Below are 25,837 nucleotides of genomic sequence, written 5' to 3'. Positions count from 1 at the left end.
GTGAAAAAATATGAAATATTATAACAATTTGTTTAATTCGTAGCAAAATGCCAAGAAACAAGAAGTGTGTCATGGGATGCGATGGTAGCCAGCATTTTTTTAAATTTCCCAGTCGAGAGAAAGACGAATCCAGGTACGTAAAGTGTTTTATGTGATAATTATGTTATTTCTAATATGTGTTTACAAAGAATTGGTAAATGCACTCTTAGATTTTAAAATGAAGGTAGAAGTATACGGGATGACTGCTAGGACATCTCCAAAATCGTCGGGGAGGTGTAAAAGAACGGCATCAGTAATCAAGGATGGAAATTCAAAATTTTACTTCTGTCAAAAGATATTTGAACAAGAAGTTGCAAATTTTCATGTGGTCATTGTAATTTTGATGATTTTTTGTACTAGAACACAAACACTTATGCAGAAATGTGTTTTTCGAGGAAATAGTTTGGATTGCGTAGCTGGAGCTAACAGCACCGCATAAAGCTATCCCCCCTCCAAATTTGCCACGATTTTTAGGAGCAGCGCGAGTTTATTTTTCGATTTTTTTTTCGGAGGTATCTCTTGGCAGAAGAACAATTTGTAATTTCCGCTTTCGTATTCATGATCCTGGGCCCAAGATGCGGCTTTTGCCTTTTTTTTTTTTGGACGTGTAGTAGCAGTTTGGTGCTAAAGTTTAGAGCTGTCTTAAAATTGTAGCTTAAGTCTCAAATAGAAATGCTGAATTTCTGCATTTTATTTTGTGTTTGTTTCCCATTATTTGGGCTTCGCGCTAACTGGTATGTTTCAATTCTCTCTGCGCAGAACTTCTGCACATCTACTTTTGTCGTAAAGTTTAAGGCTTATAGTCAAAATAAAATTTGTTTTAAGTTTAGTTGCAGATTTTGAAATAATTTCCTATAAAATATCTGTCAAGAAAGCTGCAACTAATTTTTGCTGTTAAGTTTGCAAGCAATTTTATATTTACTATGACTATGCGCCTCAATATTTAAAATTCGTTACGTATCTTACTTATTACTAATGAATTAACTTAATTTTTTGGGCATATACATTTGTTAAAAGAATCTAACACGAGTAAATTTAAAATGTAGTGCGCATAGTATCGATTTCACACAGAAGCTTTATGAAATGATTAAGACTATTAATAAAATAATAAAAATTAAGAAATATTATTTAATGAGCTCTCTGTGTAAAATTGATATAACATATTTTACATAATTTTTTCTATTAAGGTGAATGGTTTATATATAATTTTATTAGATATATGGTGTGGATAAATCGCTAGGGTGTGGAGAAAGGAAACAAAAAACGTCTTTTCGCTTGCGAGCGTCATTTCTCTCAAAAAATGAAATTTAACCTAAGGCTGAGCTTGAATGCTATCCCCGATACTAACCTTCCTAATGTACCTGTAGCTAGTTCTCAAAACAGTTGTGTTTGTCCCAATACAATAATTGAGTTGGGCCCTTCAGATTTTATCCCTTTAGGATCGAGTTTTGGGAAATATTTTGAGCCAAGCGGTTTGATGCTTTTTGCATCTGTAGCTGAGGAGGCTGAAGAGAATGTTCTAGAACAATGTATTCAGGAAAGTGAGATAGTGTCTCTTGAATTTCCCGAAGAGGAGGCTGGTGTATATGCTAGATTCAAGCATAATTTATGAAGATGACTTTTTAAGAGAAAAAGGAGGTCAAACAAATTTAAGTTTAACATCAATAGCTCGAAGGGAAGAAAAACTTTTAGAAGAAAAACCAATATTAAAAATTAGATTAGAAGAAAAAATAGGCATATTATATATTTGAGATGCCAACTGTCAGATGTGGCAGCTAAGCTGAAAGATTTAGAGGAGCAACTAAGAAACAAAGAGAGCGAGGTGGGACCCACTATTGCTGTAGAAAGTCAGCTCCCACCTCAAATTAAAGCAATAGTGGAAAATGGCTTAAAAAATTGTAGTCGCCCCCCAAAGGTCGTAGATACGATAATTATTTCAAAACTTTGGCTTTAGGAATATACTTTAGTTCGCCGTTATCATATAGACACCTAAAGCCTATCCTTCGATTGCCAGAAGAGAGGATTATTGACCAATTTATTTCAGAATGGCCCCGAGATCCGGGATTAAGTAATAGCTCTTTAAAATGTTTGGAGATGAGGAGCCGGGGCTTAACCCAAGAACAAAAGTTCGTGTCGATAATGTGTGACGAAATGTCGCTGAAGAGCCATATGCAATATACCACAAAATACGACGAAAATCGCACATGTAGATTAGGCACTAGTGCAATGGCTCTTATGGTCCAAGGAATTAGTGGGTCGCCTTGGTGTCACCCTTTGGCCTATTTTATTGTCCATGGTTCTTGCGGAGGGGATATTGCTAGAAAATATATTTTGGAGGCCATTACCCAGTTGCAAAATATAGGTTAATACCTTGCCATTTTGTTTGCGACCAAGGGTCAAATTTTGTTAGCTTAACAACATTTTTAGGTGTATCTGAAACTCGTCCATTCTTTGAAGTTAATGGCAAGAGAATATTCTTTTTCTATGATTGTCCTCATCTTCTGAAGAGTAGTAGAAATTGTCTTCAAAATCCAAAGAATACAGTTACCTTTAATTCTCGTATTATTAGTTGGTCCGATATTGCACATTTTTATAACAAGGATTCCCAAAATCCTATTCGGTGCGCACCTAAGCTAACAGACGCACATATAAGTCCCAATACATTTCAAAAGATGAAAGTAAAATTAGCTGCTCAAGTTATGAGTGATAATGTAGGCTCTGGAATGTTAGCTCCTTTTAATTCCGGATGTCTACCTTCCACATCTGTTAGTTTTTGTAACACCGCGGAATATATTCTTTTCATGAATAAGCTATTCGACATTTTCAACAGCATTAATATTGATGCAATTTTGCCAACTAAAAGGGTATTTTCAGCGACAACGGAACTGGCTAGTTTCCTTGAGGAAGCCGTTGTGCTTTTAAAAACCCTAAAAATCAAAGATGATAAAGGGAACGACATAACCAATTCTTTTAGTCATATCAAGGGTTGGATACATTATATACATAGCTTATTATGTTTTTGGCGCTTTCTGTCTGGAAAATTATTTTGGACAAATTAGGAGAGGAGGTGGATGTAGTGTAAGGATAACGCCTTACGTGTTCACCGATCTATTTAAAAAGTCTTGGGGACTCCGGTATACAAATTTAGTAAAACACGGAAATTGCGAGCCCGTTACGCAACACGAAAATTTTTCTCTAGAAGAAGCTAGAAACATAGTTGCAAGTGTGTGCAATGACAATTTCATGCGGCACTTATATTGGCAGGAGTTTCAGGGTCTGCCAAGACCGGAGCATAGTTTTAATCGTCTTAGCATAGAAGAACACGCAGATTTAGATGATATTGAAGTAGATTTTCTAAGACAAAATGCCAATGCCTACTTTTTTGGCTACCTTTACTTAAAAATTTTTAAAGCACACACTTTTTCCCAACCCTTGCCTTGTTTAGGAACTCAGGAGACTTCAACCGCATTCTTCTTCACTGAGCAAAGACAAATTGACAGGTGTGATTTGGTTAGGCCGCCGCAGGATTTTATGGAATATTTTAAGGAGCTAGAAGCAATATTTAATAGGGAATTCGACTCCACCTGTCACAGAATAGGAGTGGGCCAGATGTTATTCGACAAAATGAAGGATGTCACACCCCGTCTTTGTTGTAGCGACTGTGATCCCAAAATGGTTTTGGCCCTATTTGTGAAGCTACGTATTTTCTTCGTTTTAAAATTTTTCAATAGAGAGCTTAGTAACCCCAATTTTAAAACAAAAATCTTGTGCGCATCTTTAAAGGTGGTAAAATGGCATCAGAGTTTATTCTCTAATATTTCCTAGTACTTCTTTCCAGCCTTCTCTTAATTTTTGAGAACTGGCTGCAGTTTTTTCTGTCTATATGTACATATTTTGTAAAATATTCTGTCCAATAGATCCCTATTTGTAAATATTATTATTCCTCATATATTGCCAAAAGCTGTTTGCTTTTCGCTTATGTAATTTTGCTTTATATTTTATATCAAGAAATGTGCAATATCTATGATTTGCTTTATTTATGATTTATGTTATACTTTTCAGTTAATTTTATTTGTTTGTGATATTTTATTTGCTTTGTACACCTTTTGCTTTTATTAACATTGTGAGATAATGATTTTTAATGTTTTTGCGTTTTAATTTTTCGAAAATTATGTTCTATTACTATTTTATTTTTTGTTCTATTACTATATTATTACTCGTATTGTTATTATTATGTTGTACGGGTGATATAGGCCTACTGGGGAACCGAGCACCCAAAAATAACTTCGGCAACGCGCCTGATTGCATACCTCCTGGTGGTGTGGAAAATGCAAAAATTAATTAAAAGAGTTAAGGAGGTACTACATAAACGCTTTGCTCGCGTTGCTTTGCTTTGATGGTATGTCACAGCCAACCCTTTATAATATATGTATGTAGTAATGATTAGTTTTTTTTATTACGAAATAAAAAACGCAAAAATGTACAAGAAATTACAAAATTAAATGAGCTGTTATGCTAACGCACGAAAAGAGATAAGTACATTTTATCTTAGCTATCAAAAAATTTAATTTCTCGTGTTGTCACGAATAAATTTTTAACGGGTAAAATAAGCTTTTTTTGGATTTGTAATCCTGATATAAATTCGCGTTTTTTGATATCCCATTTGATAAGTTTGAGTAAATTTTCGGTGAAATTCATAAATTAAACACTTACCATGTAAAATACCCCAAAGTTATTCTAAAATACCCAAATACGATTTTGAGTAATGTTATAAAAAATGCACATTTTTACGCGCTCTCAGAGGGCGAGAAGTTTCATATCAGGTCATCAGTGATCACTGATGACCTGATACGAAACATTCATTCTCTCTCAATTCGTTTCCAGGAATGGGGCCTGAAATCAGCTGTCTGTTCGTTCAATTGTAAACAAAAGTTCATTCGTTTCCAAGAATGGGTCTTGAAATCAGATGGCTATAGAGTTGCCTAAAATACGCAAAAAAGGAAAACTCCAAGAAATCCATTCGGTTTCATTATTTTCAAATAAATCAGCAAGTAAGCTGATAAAAACTTATTAAAATTTATAAAAAAGGCAAAGTTTTGTAGAAATAAGTAATAAGTAAAAAAATATGAAATAATATATTTCGATTGCGTTGCTTTGCTTTGTTGCTCTGGCTCCGCCATAAGATAACAATGAACGGCTAGCCCCTTTTTCCACTTTGATGCGACCAAAACATTTATGTACATACATATGTATATCCACATACAATAAAAAACGCAAAAAATGTATAAGAAATTATGAAATTATATCACTTGGTGAAGTATCCGCGTTGTCGTCCCCAAAAGGCTATTAATTAAACGTGTTGCGTTAACCTATACGCATATCTACAATTTATCTCAACTGTCAAAAACATAGCGTACCTATACCAAGTGTGTTCACTAAGCGATAAACGTCAAAACTACAAACAGCCTCGCTCACCTGATGGAAATCTCAGGTCTAGAGTCGCATTTTTGGTCTCAAGTACAACAATTTGCGCTGGGTTGCATTCGATAGTGACAAATAAATAAGTTATGTTAAAAGGTGAAATGATTCTGAATATTTTCAAAAACTTTAAAAATAGCAAATAAATAAGTGTCTATAATATAAATTATATAATTATAAATACATTTTTTAAAGTTTAACTTAAGTTTTACCCGGGTTACAATTTATTTTTGCAAAAGTTTTACTAACGTTTTAAAGATTTTAAAAGATACTTCAAAATGCAACAATGTGCATAAAACCAACTTGAAAATGCAACACGGCGTATTTTTGTAAACATTTATTTATACTTTTTTATTTGGTAACCCTACAAAAAATTAGGTCACAAAACTTACCCGCGCCCAAGCAAATGTGATTATGAAAATAACCTATGACTGTCAAATGACTAGTCAAATGACGTGGAATGACGAGAGCGTTTTTGCAGGGAAGTTAATTCATTTTTCATTATTCAATATTTCTTTACATGTTACTTATTTGTTCAAATTCATTTTTTTAGGCTTTCCATAAAAGAAAATTGATCGCCAAATCAACGAAGGGGTTATTGCCAAGCAATTTAACTGCCCTAATCTACAATCGGTCATTTGAATTATGAACAAATCCAAGTTTCCAGCAGAATTGGATCTATGGGTTGGTGAAACTTGGAGATTGGACAAATATTAAATGACGTGGACATTACAGACAATCCAATTTTATTACACTGCGAGCTGGGTACACTTATGGGACTCCCTGCATCAGTTTTATGCATAGTAAATTGGAGGAGCAGCCTTGTGAAGAAATGGAAGCAGATCAGTTATATCGAGATTTCTGCTTCAAAAGACTGAAATATAGTGTGAATTTTTATACGCAACAAAGAGTGGAGGTAAGAATAGAGATACCTATTCCATTTATATGTATTCATTCACTTTTACTTATAGGATGTACGACGAAAAATGCATATTTTGCGGAAAATTCTTTCAGGTGGCAGCTTAGCCTCTTGCTTGGAATCTACAAAATTTTTTTTGACAAGCTCAGGAGCCCAGGGCCAGGATATTACCAATGATACCTTCATAGCAGTGATGGCAATTAGTAAAGCAATCAGCAGTGCTGATGGTACAAATGAAAATGTGGAGAAGAAAAATAAAAAGAAAAGCGGAATTGGGAGTTTACCATTAGCAAGCGTTTTTGATATTTTAAGTATCAATGTGCTTCGCTGAAAGACACGAGAACGAAACATGGCAGACAGTGGGAACGGTAGAAATCGAAGCAATGGCTATCCTTTGCAAAAATGCAAAAGTAAGCCGACTGTATGATATGCTTATTGAGAGCATATGTCGTTTGCTACGTTTATTCCTTCAAAGTATGGTAGATTAGCTGGAAGAAACTACAGAAAAGCCGCAGTTACTTTTTCCCTCTAGGTATCACTTTTTTCCTCAGGTATGTATTTAGTACTGTAGTTCCTTTTTTTTAAATTAAATGATAAATTTAACGCAGGAATTTGGTCACTTTATCTTGCTCTTACTTGGATGATGTATCGGATGATTTACTATGATACTGGAAAAACGTAAAAAGTTGCACCGTCATTTTGGCTTACCCGTAACACGCCATTATTTTCGTCGTGCCAAACGCTGTATATTCCGTAAGGTATTGGGAGAATCAACACCCTTAGTGGGCACACATATTGGGTTGCGCCCTAGTGACGTTATTGATGGCAAACAATATCTTATTCAAGGAAACTATCAATACTATCATTATCATGCTACTTCTGGTGCCGACGTTGCAACGTTAGCTTCCGGCCTAGCTATGCATTTCCAAACAGAAGGTACGCCAATTATGATAGGTGGTGGTGTGTTGCCACATACTATTATCGGCATTGATTACTGCTCACAAACAGGAAAAGTAAAATTTTTTATATTGGATCCTCATTACACGGGTGGCGATGATTTACAAGCGATACAGGCAAAAGGTTGGGGTCGTCGGAAGGGTGGAGACTTTTGGGAAAAAGAGAGCTATTATAATCTATGCATGCCTCAGAGACCAATAAAGTTTTAAGAGCGTTGAATTGGATGTTATCTTTGTTTAGAAAAAAATGAATACCTGCGACATTTTTTTAAAGTAGCTTAAATCGACCTACGTAAAAAATACTTGACATTTATTCCATATTTAAGGGGGCAGACAGTAGGCTTATCACTAATATATGAATTTTATACAAGTAATAAAATACCCATCCATCATTTTTTGAAATTTTTGATCATAAAATATTCAAATATCATACCCCAATATGATTAAAAACGTTCAAATTTAAAGGTATTTTTTAAAGATGTACCATAAATGTGATTAATCTTGAATAATCATTTTTGATTCATGTTTCGAAACACTTTATTCATATTTGATATCATTGTAAAATTGAACTTTAATTGTTTTAGAGTAATGTTCGACTGCTTTTCACGGTCATTTTCTGATAACGACATATTTCAATCGTTTTGGTTAAGATTTTTGAATACGATTATCATGATTTATTCTTCATATCTCATACAAACTAAGATACTACATGATAATCATACTTCATCAGGGGAAGAAGGCATGTGGAAGTGAGCTACTTGAACCAAAGGTAGGTAGGTAGGTTGAACTGGCTGGTCTATGAGGACCTCACATAGACTGATTGAGTCCGTAGTGTTACCAGAAGTTTGTTTTAACGACCAAACTGAAAAACCCTATCAAAAACCAGGACCTATGTTATAAAATAACTGCGTCCTCTTGGCAAATACTAGAAGCTTCCTAGGACTTAAGCCACTTGCTGCTTTTAGATCTGACAGCTGTATCACTCCTAATAGCTGGAGTCTTAGCCTGGCAAGTGCAGGGCACGAGCACAGAACGTGCTCGATCGTTTCCTCCTCCAACCCGCACTTCCTACACCTGCTATCACTGACCAAGCCTAATTTAAAGGCATGTGACGCCAGAAGGCAGTGTCCAGTCAGAATACCCGTCATGAGTCTACAGTCCTCTCTTTTTAATGATAGAAGCAACTGTGTTAGTCTAAGGTTGTAAGACCTACACATAATCTTCGACACTTTACAGCCCCGCGCTTGAACCCACGCCTTTTCTGCTTGGTCGATCATGTGCACCTCTCGCCTTCGCTTAATCTCGCCCAATCTAATTGGGACGTCTACAGAACAAGCTTCAAGGGATGCGCCCTTTTTAGCTAATTCGTCCGCTTTTTCATTCCCATCTATTCCCATATGCCCTGGGACCCAATATAGATGTATACTTCTCCCTGTCCCGATTCTCTCCAGAGACTGCTTACACTCTAACACGCATTTAGATGCTGTGCTATGCGAGATTATTGCCTTAATTGCGGCTTGACTGTCAATATAAAAGTTAACACGGTTGCAGCTTAAGCTATTCTCTTCCAGCGTTTCTACTGCTTTGGTTACGGCTAATATTTCCGCTTAGAAAACGCTACAGTAATCCGGCAGCCTGTAGGATCTGCTTAATTCCGGATCAGCGCAGTATACCGCAGACCCTACTCCTTCCACTATTTTGGAACCATCGGTGTACACATGTATCGCCTCGTCCGTCATTTGCGCACCCTTGCGCCAACCGTCCACCTCTATTGTGGCCTTAAGATCTCCCTCAAAGTGCAGGTAGGGAGTCATGTAGTCTGTTCGTCTTGTGACTGAGGACGCTATACTACTATGGCCATATGGTCGGCGCTCAAGCTGCCCCGAAGCATCGAGCCTGGTTGCGGTCGTTAACGCTTTGTTCTTTGCTACCAGGTCTACAGGTGGAATGTGCAGAATGGCATACAGTGCAGCCGTCGGGGTTGTTTTCAGGGCTCCCGTAATGCAAAGCATCGATAGTCTGCATACCCCCTCTAATTTTTTGAGGTATGTTGTTTTTTGTGTGGCTTTCCACCAAACAAGAACTCCATAGTATAGAATAGGGCTTACAATCGCTGTAAAAACCCAATGAGAAAGAGAGGGCGATAGGCCCCACGTACACCCCAGCATCCTTTTACATGCATAGAGTGCCGTTGAGGCCTTCTTGACCCTCTCCTCCACGTTGAGCTTCCATGACAGCTTACTGTCTAGGATGATTCCTAGATATTTTGTGCAAGGTTTCTCCTGTAAGGTCACCGCTCCTAACTTAGGCCTGGTCCAATTTGGGACCTTGTACCTCTTTGTAAACAAGACCATATCCGTCTTCTCCGCATTGACTTTCAGCCCGACATTAGATGCCCAGGTATGAATATCCCGAAGCGCCCGATCCATCAAAGAACTAATCGTTGGAAGGCATTTTCCACTTATGACAATTGCAACGTCATCTGCGTAAGCCGTAAGTTTTACGGGTCCCTCATCGAATTGCCTGAGCAGTTGGTTGATGACCAGTGTCCACAGCAGAGGTGATAGCACCCCTCCCTGCGGCGTGCCCCTGTCCACTGATTTCGTGGCCTCGTACAATCCCCATTGTGATGTAATCTTTCTGCAATTTAACATGCAGCCGATCCATCTGATTAAGGCAGGATGTACTTTAGTGTAACTAAGACCATCCATAATCGCCCATTTTGCAACATTATTGAAAGCCCCGGCAATGTCCAAGAAGACTCCTAGAGCATACTCCTTATATTCCAGGGATTTCTCTATGCTTATTACCACCCTATGCAATGCGGTGTCTACCGACTTGCCTTTGGTGTACGCATGCTGTGTTGTGGAGAGCAGCTTTTCATCCACGTTGGACTTTATGTACACATCTATCAGCCTCTCAAAGGTTTTGAGCAGAAATGATGTTAAGCTAATGGGTCTATAGTCTTTGGGATACACGTGACCGATCTTCCCCGCCTTTGGTAGAAAAGCTACACGAGCAGTTCTCCAAGAGTGCGGTACATGATTCAGTCTTATGCACCCATCGAATATTATTTTAAGCCATTCCACGACCGCCCTACTTGAGACTTGTAGCATGGCCGGGAATATACCATCTGGGCCCGGCGATTTAAACTTAGAAAACGTCTTCACTGCCCACTCGATCTTGGTATCGGTCACCAAGCCCGGCACCACTAGCTCCGTGATCGAAGTGTGAGTGATGTCTGCTGGTTCTTCTAAACCGTCTCCCGATGGGAAATGTGTATCGAGAAGCACCTCAAGGGATTCCTTACTATCACGTGACCATTCCCCGTTCTCTTTCTTTATTAGTCCCTGGACTATGTTTCCCTTTGCTAGGACTTTTTTCAACCGTGCTGTTTCACTGGAGCACTCTATGTCCGTACAGAAACTTTTCCATGAGTTTCTCTTCGCCCTGGTAATTTCACGCTTGTAGATCCTCAGTAGATCCCTGTACTCGTCCCGACACGCTTCGCTTTCCGCGGTCTTTGCGAGTTTAAACATTTCTTTTACCTGTCTTCTTAGAAGACTCAGCTCATTGCTCCACCATGGCGGCTTTGCTTTTCCTCTGAATCTTCTTAGAGGGCAAGCTTTGTTATACGCAGTCATAAGCGTCCTTGTTAGGAATTCATTCGACTCCTCCAGTTCCTCTACATTAGCAACCTCTTTGGGTTGTCCCAGTTTCGTTTCTACATGTTTCTGGAATTTAGTCCAATTCGTTGCCCTAGGGTTTCTAAAGGTTCCTCCCTTCTCTACCCTCTTTAGTGGGATGCTGAAGCTTATATACGCATGGTCGGAGAAGGATGGTCTATCGAGAACCATCCAATCATACCTTGATATATCACGCTCGGAGCTCAATGTAATATCCAGAACATTGCTGGATGTTGGACCAATGTATGTAGGAACATTTCCCCTGTTGGCTATCTGCAAATTGGTTTGCAGGATGTAACAAAATAGAGATTCGCCTCTCTCGTTCGTATCTGCTCCTCCCCACGCATTGTGGTGCGCATTTGCATCTGCGCCTATGACCAACCGCCCTTTGCGCCCTTCCTCCTGTACTAGCCTTTTGCACTCCATCGGTGGAACCTCCGCAGCATGGGCCATGTAGCAGGACGCCAGGATAAATGCCTGCTTATTCTTTTGCTCAACGGCCACCGCTACGAGATCCTCGGTGGTGTAATTAGGCAGCATATATGAATGCAGCTGTTTCCTTACCATTACTACAGCTCGCACCCGTCCTTCCGTTTGTGCGTAGTAAACGCCAAACCCGCGCGCGCTACGTCCAGAAACCTTTCCTCCCGATGAGAGCCACGGCTCCTGGATCAGCGCCACGTCAAACGAACCCTCCTCAAGGGTTAGGAGGAGTTCGCTCGACGCCACTTTACTGTGTTGGAGGTTTATCTGTAGGACTCGCAGCACCATTGGGCTGTTTGTCTACCTCCAGCACCTTCATCTTGACGTCGTCGTCCTCCTCTTGCCCTTTTGGTTTAGAGTATTCGAAGCCCCCTTCAGCCCCTCGTGAATGTTGTACCGTGTGTTCTTCTGTGCGAGTCACAGCACCATTTAGCGGTTGGTCCTCTTCTAGCACGTTCGTGGTGACGTCGGGGACCTCCACCTGTCTTTTTTCCGTTAGGCTTCTGAGGTCCTTTTCGACTTCGCCCACTTCCAGCGTGTTAGGATTTTTATCCTCGGGACTTCTTTTCCTGAGTCGCATGTAAATTTTGCCAGTGCCAAAGGACATTTTGCCAAGCTGCGTGTACAAAATATCCTCCGCCTGCTTGTTTATTTGGAAGATGTAGAACTGACCATCCTCGGTAGGCCGAGATACAGTAAGTACCTTCCAATCCTGTGTCGGTATGTTCGGATTCTGATTCTGCAGAAGTCGCAGTGTATCCTCCGACTTCATCACGCATGGTATCCATACCTTAACTTTTGGTACCGTGGGGATTTGCACTTTATCCACCACCTCAAACCGCGCGTTCGTACCTTGCCTTTGGAGGTTTGCAACGACTTCCTCCAGCCACCGCAAGCTCGCGATGTTGTCGCACGCTATCATCTTCACACCATTATACCATCCCCCCGAATCAAAGGTTGGAAGGGGCTTACTTGGTTGTTCCCGCATCATCTTAAGCATTAAGCTAATAAGCTCCCTTTCCACAGATCTCCACCTTTCAGTAGTCATTTGTCCGAACGGACTGCTACGATCAACCAGCGCCACAGTCAGTGACTGCTTTGCCACATCACTCATCTTCTCGGGAAAAGCAGGAGTCTACGTGTTATCTCCCTTTGGAACCTCCGAGAACACCGGAGTCTTCGCGTTAACTCCCTTTAGCGCCTCCGAGAAAGCCGGAGTCTTAGCGTTATCTCCCTTTGGCTTATCTCCTACTTCCGTAGTTGGAACTTCCCTCTGACTGGCGGCTTTCGAGGTAGTTGCTACCTCGCTATTGGAACCCATCTGTCTTACAGCTTTGGGCCTACTTGTCTTGTCTATGCGACTGCCCTGCCTCGCGGCTCTAGGACTGGGTCCTTTCTGCCTCTTGAAAGCAGGCTTGTCGCCTTCTGCCGAACGTTGCCTCTTCATTCTGCCATTCGACGCTTCTTCCTCCTCGTACCGGTTGCAGAACCGAGGGTTTCTCGCAGCAAACCTTTTGAACTGCCTTCGACCTACTTCTACCGCTTCATGGGCCCATTCCAAGCGCTCGATCTCCACTTCTGTTGGGTCGACCACTGCTCCCAAGCGTTGTACAATTCTTAGTGCTGCACGGTACTGCGAGAGAGCTCTTTTACTTCCTCTGCTCCGTACCCTTCTCCACTCTTCTACTCCGTTTTCATTTGTGTGCTTCTCCAACACGGAGTTCATTGAATCAGCACTACTCTCGCTCCCCGAGTCCGACGCATCGCTTAATTCGTATTTGTCGTCCCTGGATTGCGACTCAGTCCTCCTCTTTACATCCTCCTTATTACGTTCAGGTAATGAGTTGTTCATCTTGGTCGTACGACCACCTGCCCGACAGGGCGGGCTCAGCGGTCCAGTATTATATACGGGGAAAGAACCGTCCGCCACAGCAGCGCCCCTTACTGCGGTAAGGCCATAAATACTTCCCGAGATGGCCCGGTATCGGGAAGGCTCCGTTCGAATACAGCCGAATTTATCCCCTGGCTGCAAATCGTCCAATAGGCACGGTCCGCATAACACCCTGGATTAGGGGGTTGGCAGTTCTTGGTCACCGACATCCCGCCGCCCTCCTATGAGGCGAAACGGCGTTGATGTCAGTCCTAAACAGCTCCGCCTCATAGTCGGGCGCTATGGAGTTCGGCTAAGCCCTCACACCAACGACAAGGTGCCTACCCTAGTGAGGGTAGTCGCAAATAAACTTGACTTATATACACCTTCGACTACAACATCCACCATCAGTTACGACCGTCAATATCTTAAAAAACGATAAGGTACGGGATGTTGAAGCCGTATTCAGGTATGTCAGGAGAGTTTCACTTACCTGGGGTTCAAATAGCTCACAAACTTTGTATTGTCCAACCATTATGTATTTTCTTGGAGGCCGAAGGTGGAGAAATGATTGGGGACATCTTCGGTTACGAGCAGCATTTACAATATCTTTTGTATAAATAAAAAAAAATGTACACATATAGACAAAAGTGTTCATCATTTAACGTATGTGCTCTTTAATAATATGGCACGCCCATAAATTTATTGAAATATTTTTAATTCAAGTCTTATTAGTTATTAAAATGTTTTAGCTTTGTTATCCTCCGGCATCATCTCTAGATAGTTTTCGGCAGGCATGCTTAACGAACGAAACGATATCATTTCGTTACGATAATCAACGTTAATAAACGAAACGAAGTCACTTCGTTTCGTTTATTAACGTTAAGATCGTCAAATTAACGTTAATTTGGCGTTCTTAACGTTAATAAACGAAACGAAATGACTTCGTTTCGTTTATTAACGTTGATTATCGTAACGAAATGATATCGTTTCGTTCGTTAAGCATGCCTGGTTTTCGGGATCCCATCGGGGTCACTTCCCGGCTTTTTCTCTACTGATACGGGCTCATTTGAGGACCCTTTCGGCAACATTTCTGGATAGTTTTCGGGATCCGTCCGGGATCCCGTCAGGGTAATTTCGGGACTATTAGGGGATCATTTGGGGACCTTTCCCGCATCATTTCTGGATAGTTTTCGGGATCCGTCGGGATCATTTCGGGACTTTTTCGGGATCATTTGGGGTATTTTCCGACATCATTTCTGTATGGTTTTCGGGATACATCCGGGATCCCGTCGAGGTAATTTCGTGACTTTTTCGGGATCATTTGGTATCCCTTCCGGCATAATTTCTGGATGGTTTTCGGGATCCGTCAGGAATCCCGTCGGGGCCATTCCTGGACTTTTTCGGGACTAATACGGGATCATTTGAGGAGCCTTTCGGTATCACTTCTGGATGGTTTTCGGGTTCCGTTTGGGAACCCGTCGGGGTATTTCGGGATTAATACGGGATCGTTTAGCGACCCTTCCGGAATCATTTCTGGATGGATTTCGGGATCTGTACGGGAACACATCAGGGTAATTTCGGGATCATTTGGGGGACCGTTTAGGGGTCATTTCGTGACTTTTTTTGTATTATTACGGGATCATACGGGGACCCTCTCGACATCATTTCTGGATGGGTTTCGGGATCCTTCCGGGATCCCATCAGGGTTATTTTGCGACTTTTTGGGAATATTTCGGGATAATTTCTAGATGGGTTTCGGGATCCGTCCGGGATCCCTTCGGAGTTTTTTCGGGATTTTTTCTGGACTATTTTGGGATAATTTGCAGCCCTTTACAGAAATAAAACGAAATATTATTAGTATTACACATAAACTTACAAAAATGTACATTTTAGAAATTGACAATAACTACATAATATAACACTTCATACAAATACCTACCCAATTAAGTTTCCTTTGTTGCCTCTAGAAACCTGGAAAAGAAAAGAAATAAAGGAATATATTATTAAAATTCAATAATAATGTATAAATTAAATCTCACTTATACACTATGGTAGAAACGTTGAAATGAGTTTTTTAAATTTCGTGTATGTATGTGTGCATATTCACATAACAGGGTTGCTTCAAAAAGGTTCTACGCTAAAAATTTAGAAACTTGTCAACTCAAATATTTATATTCTGTATAAAAAGTTTTGACAAAATAACTTTTTTGATTCTTATATCGGCATATATAATTCTAAATATCGGCATATTTGTAGAAATGTAGAACGGTTTGATGTATTTTATGTTAATTTTTATTTGCTTTTCATGAAATTATGTTTTATGTGTCGGTGTTATGCCAATTTCACACATAGGCTTAATGAAATAATTAATGAAGTTTTCTACATTAAAGACCTAATTGAACTCAATCTTCCATACAAAATACAAATTTTTAATTATCTCATTATTGCTTTATTGAATGCCTAATCGAGTGAAAAATTCAATCGGTTTTGCTTAGAGCTTCGAATTTTAATGTCAATGTAAGAAATGACAATTAAAAATAAATTATTTTCAATAATTTACATAAAATAGAAAAGCACGAACTGAACATATAACTGAAAGTGATGTGAAATTATTGTTTAACAAATAATTTTTTTTTACCACCACGGCAGCCAACCGTATAATTTAGCCATGGCAGGAAAAGTAAAAAAACCCTCAGGAACAAGAGTGAATAATTCCATGTGAAATTTTTCCGCCACGAAATAAAGTGAAAAAATTGTGCAACACAGCAACACTTTTGGGACTACATAAACCCTGTTTCAGTCTTTTGCGTTTTTGCACAAAACACTTTTTTACCGTTTTTAACCAAACCAACGACGACAACCCAGAATTTCCCGTTATGTTTTTCCGAAGTCCACCAATCGTCTCGACTTTTTCAATCATTCGGCGCATTCGGTAATGGTATCCATTTTGAATTCGCTGTCATTTTCGGTCTGCCGAATCCAGCGAGTGCCTGTCAGAATGCTTGACAGATAAGTCAACACACTTGTACTTGTACACTATGGTCAAAAATGGAATGTCGCAACGCTCCACAAAAACATGGCCTTTATGCATCCATTTACATCGATGCGAAGACTAAGGAGCTGACTTTTATATCAATCGAAAGTTGCTATCAAAACCAGTTTCGTGTGCAGCCCTTCGATGAAAGGTGTTTCACTGATAAATTTTACACGGGTGAAAAAGTTATTTTTTTCTTCGGATTTGTAATCCTGACAAAAATTCGAGTTTTTTGATATCCCATTTGACAATCTTGAGTAAATTTTCGGTGAAAATCATAAATTAAACCTTTACCCTGTAAAATACCCCAAAGTTATTCTGAAATACCCAAATTTGATTTTGAGCATGATGGCATCTATGGCCAATATTATAAAAAATGCCCATGTTCACGTGCTCTCAGAGAGCGAGAAGTTTCATATCAGGTCATCAGTGCCACTGGTGACCTGATACGAAACATTCATTCTCTCTCAATTCGTTTCTAGGAATGGGTCTTGGAGTTCATTCGATTGTAAACAATGGTTCATTCGATTGTAAACAAAGGTTCATTCGTTTCCAAGAATGGGTCTTGAAATAAGATGGCTATAGAGTTGCCTAAAATACGCAAAAAAACTCCAAGATATCCGTTCGGTGTCGTTATTTTCAAATAAATCAGCAATTAAGCTGATAAAAACTTATTTAAATTTATAAAAAAGGCAAAGTTATGTAGAAATATTTTGTGATAGATAAGTGAAAAAATATGAAATAAAATATTTCGATTGCGTTGCTTTGCTTTGTTTCTCTGGCACCGCCATAAGATAACAATGAGCGGCTAGTCCCTTTTTTCACTTTGATGCGACCAAAACGTTTATGGACATACATATGTATATCCACATACAATAAAAAACGCGAAAAATTTATAAGAAATTACGAAATTAGATCACTCGGTGAAGCACCTATCTGCGTTGTCGTCCGCAAAAGGCTGTTAATTATACATGTTGCGTTAACCTATATGTATACCTACAATTTATCTCAGCTGTCAAAAGTGGAATGTCGCAACGCTCCACAAAAACATGGCCTTTTTGTATCCATTTACATCAATGCGAAGACTAAGAAGCTGACCTTTTCACCAATCGAAAGTTGCAACCAACACCCGTTTCGTCTGCAGCCCTTCGATGAAAGGTGTTGTCACTGATAAATTTTCCACGGGTGAAAAAGAGTTATTGTTTTCTTCGGATTTGTAATCCTGACAAAAATTCGAGTTTTTTGATATCCCATTTGACAATCTTGAGTAAATTTTCGGGGAAAATCATAAATTAAACCTTTAACATGTAAAATACCCCAAAGTTATTCTGAAATGCCCAAATTTGATTTTGAGTATGTTGGCATCTATGGACAATATTATAAAAAATTCACATTTTCACGCGTTCTCAGAGAGCGATAAGTTTCATATCAAGTAATCAGTGGCGACGACTAAAGCTGTAGTCATTGGTGCCGTTTGTCGTATCGCTGTAGTCGTATCCCTAACGTAATCAGCTGTTTATCGTTACGACGGTAAACCAAAAACCAATTGGTTGGCTAAGATACGGGTACGACCTCAGCGGCACCAATAATCGACTACATTGATTCGCATAAGGTTGGTCGAATCAGCTGTAATAAGGTTACCGCTAAAGCACCAATGTCTGCAGCTTATAGCTGGAGACATTGGTGCTTTATCGGTAACCGTATCGGTAACCTTATAACAGCTGATTCGACCAATCTTATGAGAATCAATGCAATCGATTATTGGTGCCGCTAAGGTCGTAACCGTATCGTAGCCAACCAATTGGGTTTTGGTTTACCGTCGTAACGATAAACAGCTGATTACGTTAGGGATACGGATACAGCGATACGACATACGGCACCAATGACTTCAGCTTAAATCATTTGGTAAGCAAAGAGCGCAACCTCCCTACAAGACAGGTACCCGTTACCTAATCGATTACTTAATCGTCACCAATAACTTGGTCACCAATTATCGTCTTAATGACTTTTACATTGCTGTCGTGAAAAAGGTAACGCACGCGCTCTCTCAAAAAAGTGTACGTGTGACTCGGTTTCTCGCTCTTACCTATTGTGTTCTCGCATAGCGGAACGATACAAGGTGGCAGCATGGGGACATACCAACAAACATAAATAAAAATTTCATGTACTTTGTTTTTGTAAATTCGATGGACAAATGTCAAAATCGTACTGCGCCGTATTTTGATGTATCAAATCAAATAAAAAAAGCTTAAAATCAGCTGTCCCATGCTGCCACCTTGTATCATTGCGCCATCTGTTTTCGACATTCCTTCTCGCTCGATGTTATTTACATTTTTAAGTTACTTCATTAGGTATGTTTTCGTTATCGCTAACCAAAACATATGCAACAACAACAACACGGGTAACTGGCCTATCGGTTACCCGTACCGGTTACCTTCTGTCAAATCGATTTTTGGATGAATGAAACGCGTCCTTTTTGTTTAAATAATATTTAATTATTAATAATTCATATTTACAATGTTTTTTTACAATTTAAATTATTTCCTTATTACTCTAGTAAGCTTTACATATGTGTATAATGATATGTACAAGCTCCATAAATACATTAACGTCTATTTATAATCGTGCCCTTTTGAAACCTTTTTTCGAAGCTCAGAGTGATGCTGCTCAATTTTCCCTGCGCTCGTGGTGTCATTCAACATCAGTTTGCAGAACAATATGAGTTTTGTAGGTATAATACCGGTGATGTTGGGCCTTTGGTCTTGACCCTTTCCCATAATATACTTGTTAGGGCCTTATATGTGGTACTAAAAAGTCGGATGGATAACATAAAATTATAACAAGGGATAATTGATTGATGTTACGAAGTAAATTAGACGTGCTAAAAAAACAAATAAATGCAGATGACTGTTTAATAAATTATCTGAGGTCCTTGAAAGGATATTCAATTTGAAAAGGGCAGATTACTGCTAAAACTGCTTTCCCCGAGTAACCCGGGAACGAATTGAATCCTTCTTTAGCAGCAGGGTCGAGCACCAGTTCCGTGTTGGAAATGAAAATAAGCGTTTGGTTGTCTCCAAGTTGATCATATGCTAGTACAGAATATACTTGTTTGATGCACCACCGAAAGGATTCAAGGGCTGCTAGCGCAATTTATAGCTTCTCTTTTCTGTTTCTTTAGTAGACCAAGCTCCGGCGCGCCCCAGGTTCTTGATGGAACTAGGGGGTGGTCGGGATGGCCAAGAAAGTTCAATGTGTCCATGTTAAATCGCTCTCGAGATGGTCGGGATTGCTTCTCAATGATGCTTGTTACCGGAACGGACCAGATCTATATCTGGCAAAAGGATCATCAACATCGATTAAACTTGAACCTCTATATTACCCACCCTAGGTTATCCAACTAAATCCAGGCGGCAGGCCACGGGGCGCGCACATTACCATTATATTGCATCTCCCATTACCATCATCGGCAAAGAAGTTGAAAAAGCCATCAAACTTGCTAACTATCTAAAAAATATTGGCTAAAGGGGATCCAGTTGTTGTTGTTCGGGACTGTTGATGTGGTGCTGGTCTACCTTCCGATATTAAAAGTCGTTGATTAGTGTAATCTCCACGTAGTTAGTTACTCCCACGACTACGCCCGCATCTAGTGCCACGATTACTCAAATCAGCGAGTTGTAACTATTACATTTGAAACGCTCATTACCACATACAAAGCAATTGGCCAGCCGTTTGCGTGCTATGCGTTCCCTATATGGTCGCCAAGCCTAAAAACTACCCACTGGAAGAAGCTACAGGACTGCCAAAATACTGCGCTCAGAACTGCCACGGGCTGTCTTCTTATGTCCACAGAACACCATCTACATAATGAGGCGAGAATACTCCCCATCAGGGAGAGAAATGAGATGCTAACCAAACAGTTCCTGTTGAATACCCAGAAACCTAGGCATCCCAACAGACATCTGATTGACGAGCCAACACCGCCTAGGGACTTAAGGAGTCATCTTCGTAAGCATTTTGAGGAAATACGGCACCTGAGAACTCAGCCATATGAAGCAAAAAACACCAGCAGGTCCTTGGTGAACTCCACAAACAGGCGTCGGACCTTTATGCCGGGAATTGCCCGGTGAATTCAGTACTCAAGGAACAGTACCCAAAACTTGTGTAAGAGGAACGCATACTCCTCAGGGAAACGCGAGTCACTCTGGCTCAACTTCGTTCTGGATACTGTAACAGGTTAAACTCTTTCCCATCCAGAATCAACCCCGACATACAAATGCAATGTGTCCCCACATTACACCAACCATCTCTTTAATTGTAATGTGGAACCAACGCTTCTAACAACCCTTTCATTATGGTCCACTCCTGTCGAAACAGCAATTTTCCTAGGACTCCCGTTAGAGGATATTGATGACAATTTGTGATCGGTCGCAGCTATTAGGTCGGGCGAAACATTGCTACAACAACAACAACAAGGCGCTTAAGTTACATTTTTCAAGCGGAGAGACATGAGTCAGTGCGTTGAGCTGAACCTTCATCGCGGATGCTCCAATAAAACAATTGTCAAACTCAGTCAGACAGTCAGGCCCCACTAAAAGCAATTGGGGCGTTCGAAATAAATTCAGCACTGGTCCTTGAGTGCATAGAAAAGCTGAATCAATTAGGAGCACACAACGTAATACTGTTGGCCTGGGTCCCAGGCCATAGAGGAACAGAGGGTAATGAGCAGGCGCACAACCGGGACAGAGATGCAGCAACTGCACGACCCATCGATTCCGGGCCGTTCCTACCTGTTGGCTCACATGTGCATTTATTAGTAGAAGAGAGGGAAAGAGAAAAGAACACTGGCGCAATACTGTTAGGAGGTTATAGCACAAGTCGTTACAGGGAAATAATAGCCCTCTCGAAGGAAAACCAAAGAATCCTAACAGTTATTTTACAGGACATTGTAGAACTGAACGTATGCAGAAACTGGGCATACTATCGAATAGTACATGCTGATTTTGTGATCCATATCCTCCTGGAATGCGACGCAATCTCAAGACGTAGGGCTAAGTTTATGGGCCCACCATGCCCAGATCATTTCCACATTCAATCCCTCAAGCCAAGAGAACTTCTAGGGTACATCAAGGAAGTAGGCTTGGATGAGGTGCTGTGAAGGAGATGAGGGCTTAATAGACGAGTGGTTTTTGTTGTTGTTGTAAAGTGCTTCGCCCTATCCAATAGGTGCGACCAATCTCAAATTGTCATCAATGTCCTCTAACGGGAGTTCAAGGAAACTGCTGTTTCAACAGGGGTGGACCATAATGAGAGGTGTTAGAGGCGTTGGTTCGACAATACAGTTGAAAAGATGGTTAGTGTCATGTGGGGCCACATTGCAAGCGGGACGTACATATTGTATGACGGGGTTGATTCTGAATAGGTAAGAGTTTAATCTGTTACAGTATCCAGATCGAAGATGAGCTAGAGTGACTCGCGTTTCCCTAGGGAGAGTGCGTTCCTCTTCTGGGAGTTCTTGGTATTTTCTTTAAGAATTGGATTCGCCGGGCAATTCCGGCATAGAGGTTTGACGCCTGTTTGTGGATATCACTGAGGACGTGCTCGTTCTGTTTTGCACCGCTCTGGATTTTCGGTACAATTGCGGTTGCATGCTCTCCAAAATGAAGATCCTGATCGAACATCACAGCCACATTTTCCTTGACTTGGACAATTAAGTTAATTGTTAATAAAGTTTTAATTGTTCTACAGTCGAATAGTCGAGGAAACGATTTTGACTAAAAAACTAATCGTCACATTATTTAACTCTTAGTCACAAAATAGGTTAAGTGATTATGTTGCTATCTCGGTATTAAATATAATATGCAACTTTTTTACTTTCACCAACGATATGCATATGCGATAGATGTTTTGACTCACCAGTCAATTGTTAGTATAACATCACCATCTGAAATTTTCTCTTGTGCAGAGTAAATAATAGCTTCGGCCGCTTTTCCAATTTGATTTTCTACGTACATACGTATAAATGAACCTGCATACATTCTCTTTCAACTGTAAGTACAAGTATAATAATCACGTTATACTAAAAAAATAGGTATTTACGCTTACATCAGATTCCCATTGATCAGTTGGCACATAGTGTACTTATGCACAATGAGCTGACAGCTGTGTCAATATATTCGGTCGACGGTATTGTAAATGTTCAACACTATTTGTTTTTATGAATGCATGTTCTTTACTCCTGAAGACCTTATTATGATGATTAGTTCTTATACTACACAATCACAAAAATTTTGAAGGTAGCTACATATCTTTTTTTGATTTCGAATTCAAAACTCATTGCCTGCATAATATGGCGGTATGGTCTAGAAGGTTTATTATGCTCATGCTAATCTTTCCCGAGATGGTTGGGCTGGTACCTCAATGGTGCTTTATTCCCGGAACGTACCGGATTTGTATTCGGCAAAGGCCATCAACATCGATAACACTCCCTAAAACGTTCGGCTCGCTTCAAAGCAAAGAGAACGTTGGATAGCTGATCAGGAAGAAGAGTTTAAAGCTTCTCTAGGGAATGTAGTAAATCGAAAAACATATGAAGATTTAAAACGTCAAGAATTGCTGTAAACATTCAAGATTTAACTTTAATGATTTTGCCTTTGTGTTATCTATAATACGAATATTAAATTCACCGTTCTAAGGTTTTTAGTTAAATTGCTCTAAATTCAGTTTCAATCCTAAGGTATCCAAACAGGTAAGTGGTAGAAGTGTTGCGTTTCTTTCTGCTTTCTCTTTGAACACATTTCATAGCCAAGGGAAATTCTGGAATGAACAGCATTAGGTTTTGCCATAAATGCTAATATTCACTATTTCATACCTGATAATGTGAACTTTGGCTAAAGCGTACAAACGCCTGTTGTTGTGGTTGTAGCGATAAGGTTGCTCCCCGAAGGCTTTGAGGAGTGTTATCGATGTGATGGTCCTTTGCCGGATACAGATCCGGCACGCTCCGGTAACATATTAAGGTGCTAGCCCGACCATCTCGGGAATGATTTGGTAATTCTTTACGACAGCATGACACTGCTAATACGCTTCCAAAAATATTGAGAGAGGTATCAAAGGACGCGTCTTAGTAATTGTTTACTTTAGCTCACAACTGCAAAAACCCGACCAAAAATATCGGGAGGGGTGTCAAAAGACGCGTTTTGATCCCAGGACCGAGAGCGGAAATTCAAAATTTTATTTCTGTCAAAAGTTATTTCCAAAAAAACGAAAAATAGCGCCGGAGCGCTCCGAAACCGGTGTTGGGATCCATAGTATTTTTGCGCAGAACACCTTTCTACATTGGCGGCCTTCGACCGCGCGGTAAACAAAAAAATTTTGCATCACCGTGGCGGTAGCCCCCAACGCAGAAAGGTGTTCTGCGCAAAAATGCTATGGATCCCACCCCCGGTTTCGGAGGTACCCGCGGGTATTTTTTCGGTTTTTCGTTAATATCTTTTGAATGAGTTAAAATTTTTATTTTCCGCCTTCGGATTATTAAAACTGATGTCAAGACGCGTTGACACCTCTCTCGATATTTTTGGTAGCGTATTAGCAGTCGACCCCTCAACTAGACTATTACCGACCGCGCTTATAAAAAATTACCCTGGCTGGGTCCAACACCGGTTTGGACCCCAAAACTATATCCGCACAAAACGCTTATGTTCACAATTTTTTTTGTGGGTACAACAACATTACAACAATCACATGAAAATCGCCAACTTCAACTATCTCCGTACAGAGATACAATTTTTCTTCTTCGCCTTCGGATTATTCTCGAGATTAATACGCATATTAGCAGTGTCATGCTGTCGTAAAGAATTACCAACGATTTTTGTGGCCACATTAAACCTTCAGGCCATCCCTCCCTCTCCACCCCCAAGTTCCATGAGGAGCTTGGGTCACCAGAGCTTCGTCTATTAGTGCGACACACAGAATTTTTTCTTTTATAGTCAAGGGATGGTTGCAAATCCCTTAACACACCAGGTTAAGAGAGAGCTGGCGATCTATACAATGGTCTCTGAACTTATTTTTTATCTTATTAAATTTATAATCGCAAATTCTTACGCATGTATAGTAGCTTAAAATGAGATAAAACAATATAAATTCACATAAAACAAAATCAACGTTTTGGGCAATAATTTCTGAACTGTCATTAAAAATGACACTGTCATTTCGATGACAGTATGGAATGTTACATGTGTTAGTGGAGAGCGAAAAAAGCTTTGAATATGTGGGTGAACTAGTTACCACCGTCTTGTAGGGCTCTCTGTGTGAAGAACGTAACCTGTTTGCATGGTGGAGCGATACAAGGTGGCCGCATCGAACAGCTGATTATAACATTTTTTTATTTGATTTGATACATCAACTTCCGGCGCAGTACGATTTTGACATTTGTCCATCGAATTTACAAAAGCAAAGTACATGGAATTCTTATTTATGCATGTAGGTATGTCACCATGCTGCCACCTTGCGCCATGCCTGTTTGTATGATCAATTGATCTATGAAACGCCGATGTCTGATGTAGATACAAGTGACTGCTGGCTTTGTTGTTGTAGTGGCTTCATTTGCTTAGCATCAAACTAGTAATGTGAGTATCAGTTAATTTCACTAATATTCTTCACAGTATGAAATTTCAATTTTTTTTTTTTTTTATGAAATTTCAATGTTCAGAGGAAAATGTAAGCATCATTTATGATTTACTGAGTTTGCTTATAGTTCGGCTACACCAAGACGCAAATTTTTTAGCCTTGTCTTACAAACACCTAATTGCGCTATACATTTTATTTCTTTCCACTTAACAACATAATGCTGGAACTAAGAGCTTTGTCAGCAAAACTACATTCAAAACGTATAGTTAGTGAAGGCATAGAATTATCCTAGAAATTTGAAAATATAATACCTAAAAGTAGTGGTTTTGTTTGTGCAGTTTGAATTAAGTCTCCTATGCGCTAAGTTTATTAAAATTTTGTAAAGGAAACTATGGAAACATCCTGAGATTTTATATTTAACAACAACTACGACATTTTTGTGAATTGCTTGTATAACAATCAAATAAAATACAAATTTGGTCCTTTTTTCTGAGATTTGGTCCTTTTTCGATGAATTTTGGTCCCAACTAAAAACATGGTGTGGCAACCGTGCTCGCGAGCCTTAAGCTCCCATTACTGATACTTAGCATAGACTTGACTTGACTTGGCGTAAACTTGGCAACTTAGCCACGATTATACTCCACTTGGCGCATACAACCTGGCATCATAATCAGCGTTGAAATTTACTTTTAAATAAATGTCAATTTGTATGACAAAATGTCAAAATGAAATGGAAACAAA

The 25,837-nt window shown here is 39.8% G+C and overlaps 1 long non-coding RNA gene and 1 pseudogene across 2 annotated transcripts; one reads left to right on the top strand and one right to left on the bottom strand.

The window, feature by feature from the left end:
• Positions 1–3,282: 3,282 nt before the first annotated feature.
• LOC137254293 (probable Ufm1-specific protease 2) lies at positions 3,283–7,602 on the top strand (annotated as a pseudogene).
• Positions 7,603–19,001: 11,399 nt separating this feature from the next.
• Positions 19,002–24,638, bottom strand: LOC137253773 (uncharacterized). 2 transcript variants are annotated; one of them, XR_010953885.1, is made up of 4 exons: positions 24,572–24,638; positions 22,574–22,739; positions 22,385–22,516; positions 19,002–19,275 (listed from the first exon to the last, which is right to left on the bottom strand). It is a non-coding gene; the product is annotated as an uncharacterized lncRNA (long non-coding RNA). The 2 variants fall into 2 exon arrangements; XR_010953884.1 differs by having other exon boundaries at positions 22,574–22,830; positions 24,572–24,596.
• Positions 24,639–25,837: the final 1,199 nt, after the last annotated feature.

Source organism: Eurosta solidaginis, chromosome 5 (assembly GCF_040869045.1).
Source record: "Eurosta solidaginis isolate ZX-2024a chromosome 5, ASM4086904v1, whole genome shotgun sequence".
Lineage (NCBI taxonomy): Eukaryota > Metazoa > Arthropoda > Insecta > Diptera > Tephritidae > Eurosta > Eurosta solidaginis.
Note: the sequence above shows the minus strand (reverse complement) of the source record. Positions and strands in the feature narration are given on the sequence as shown.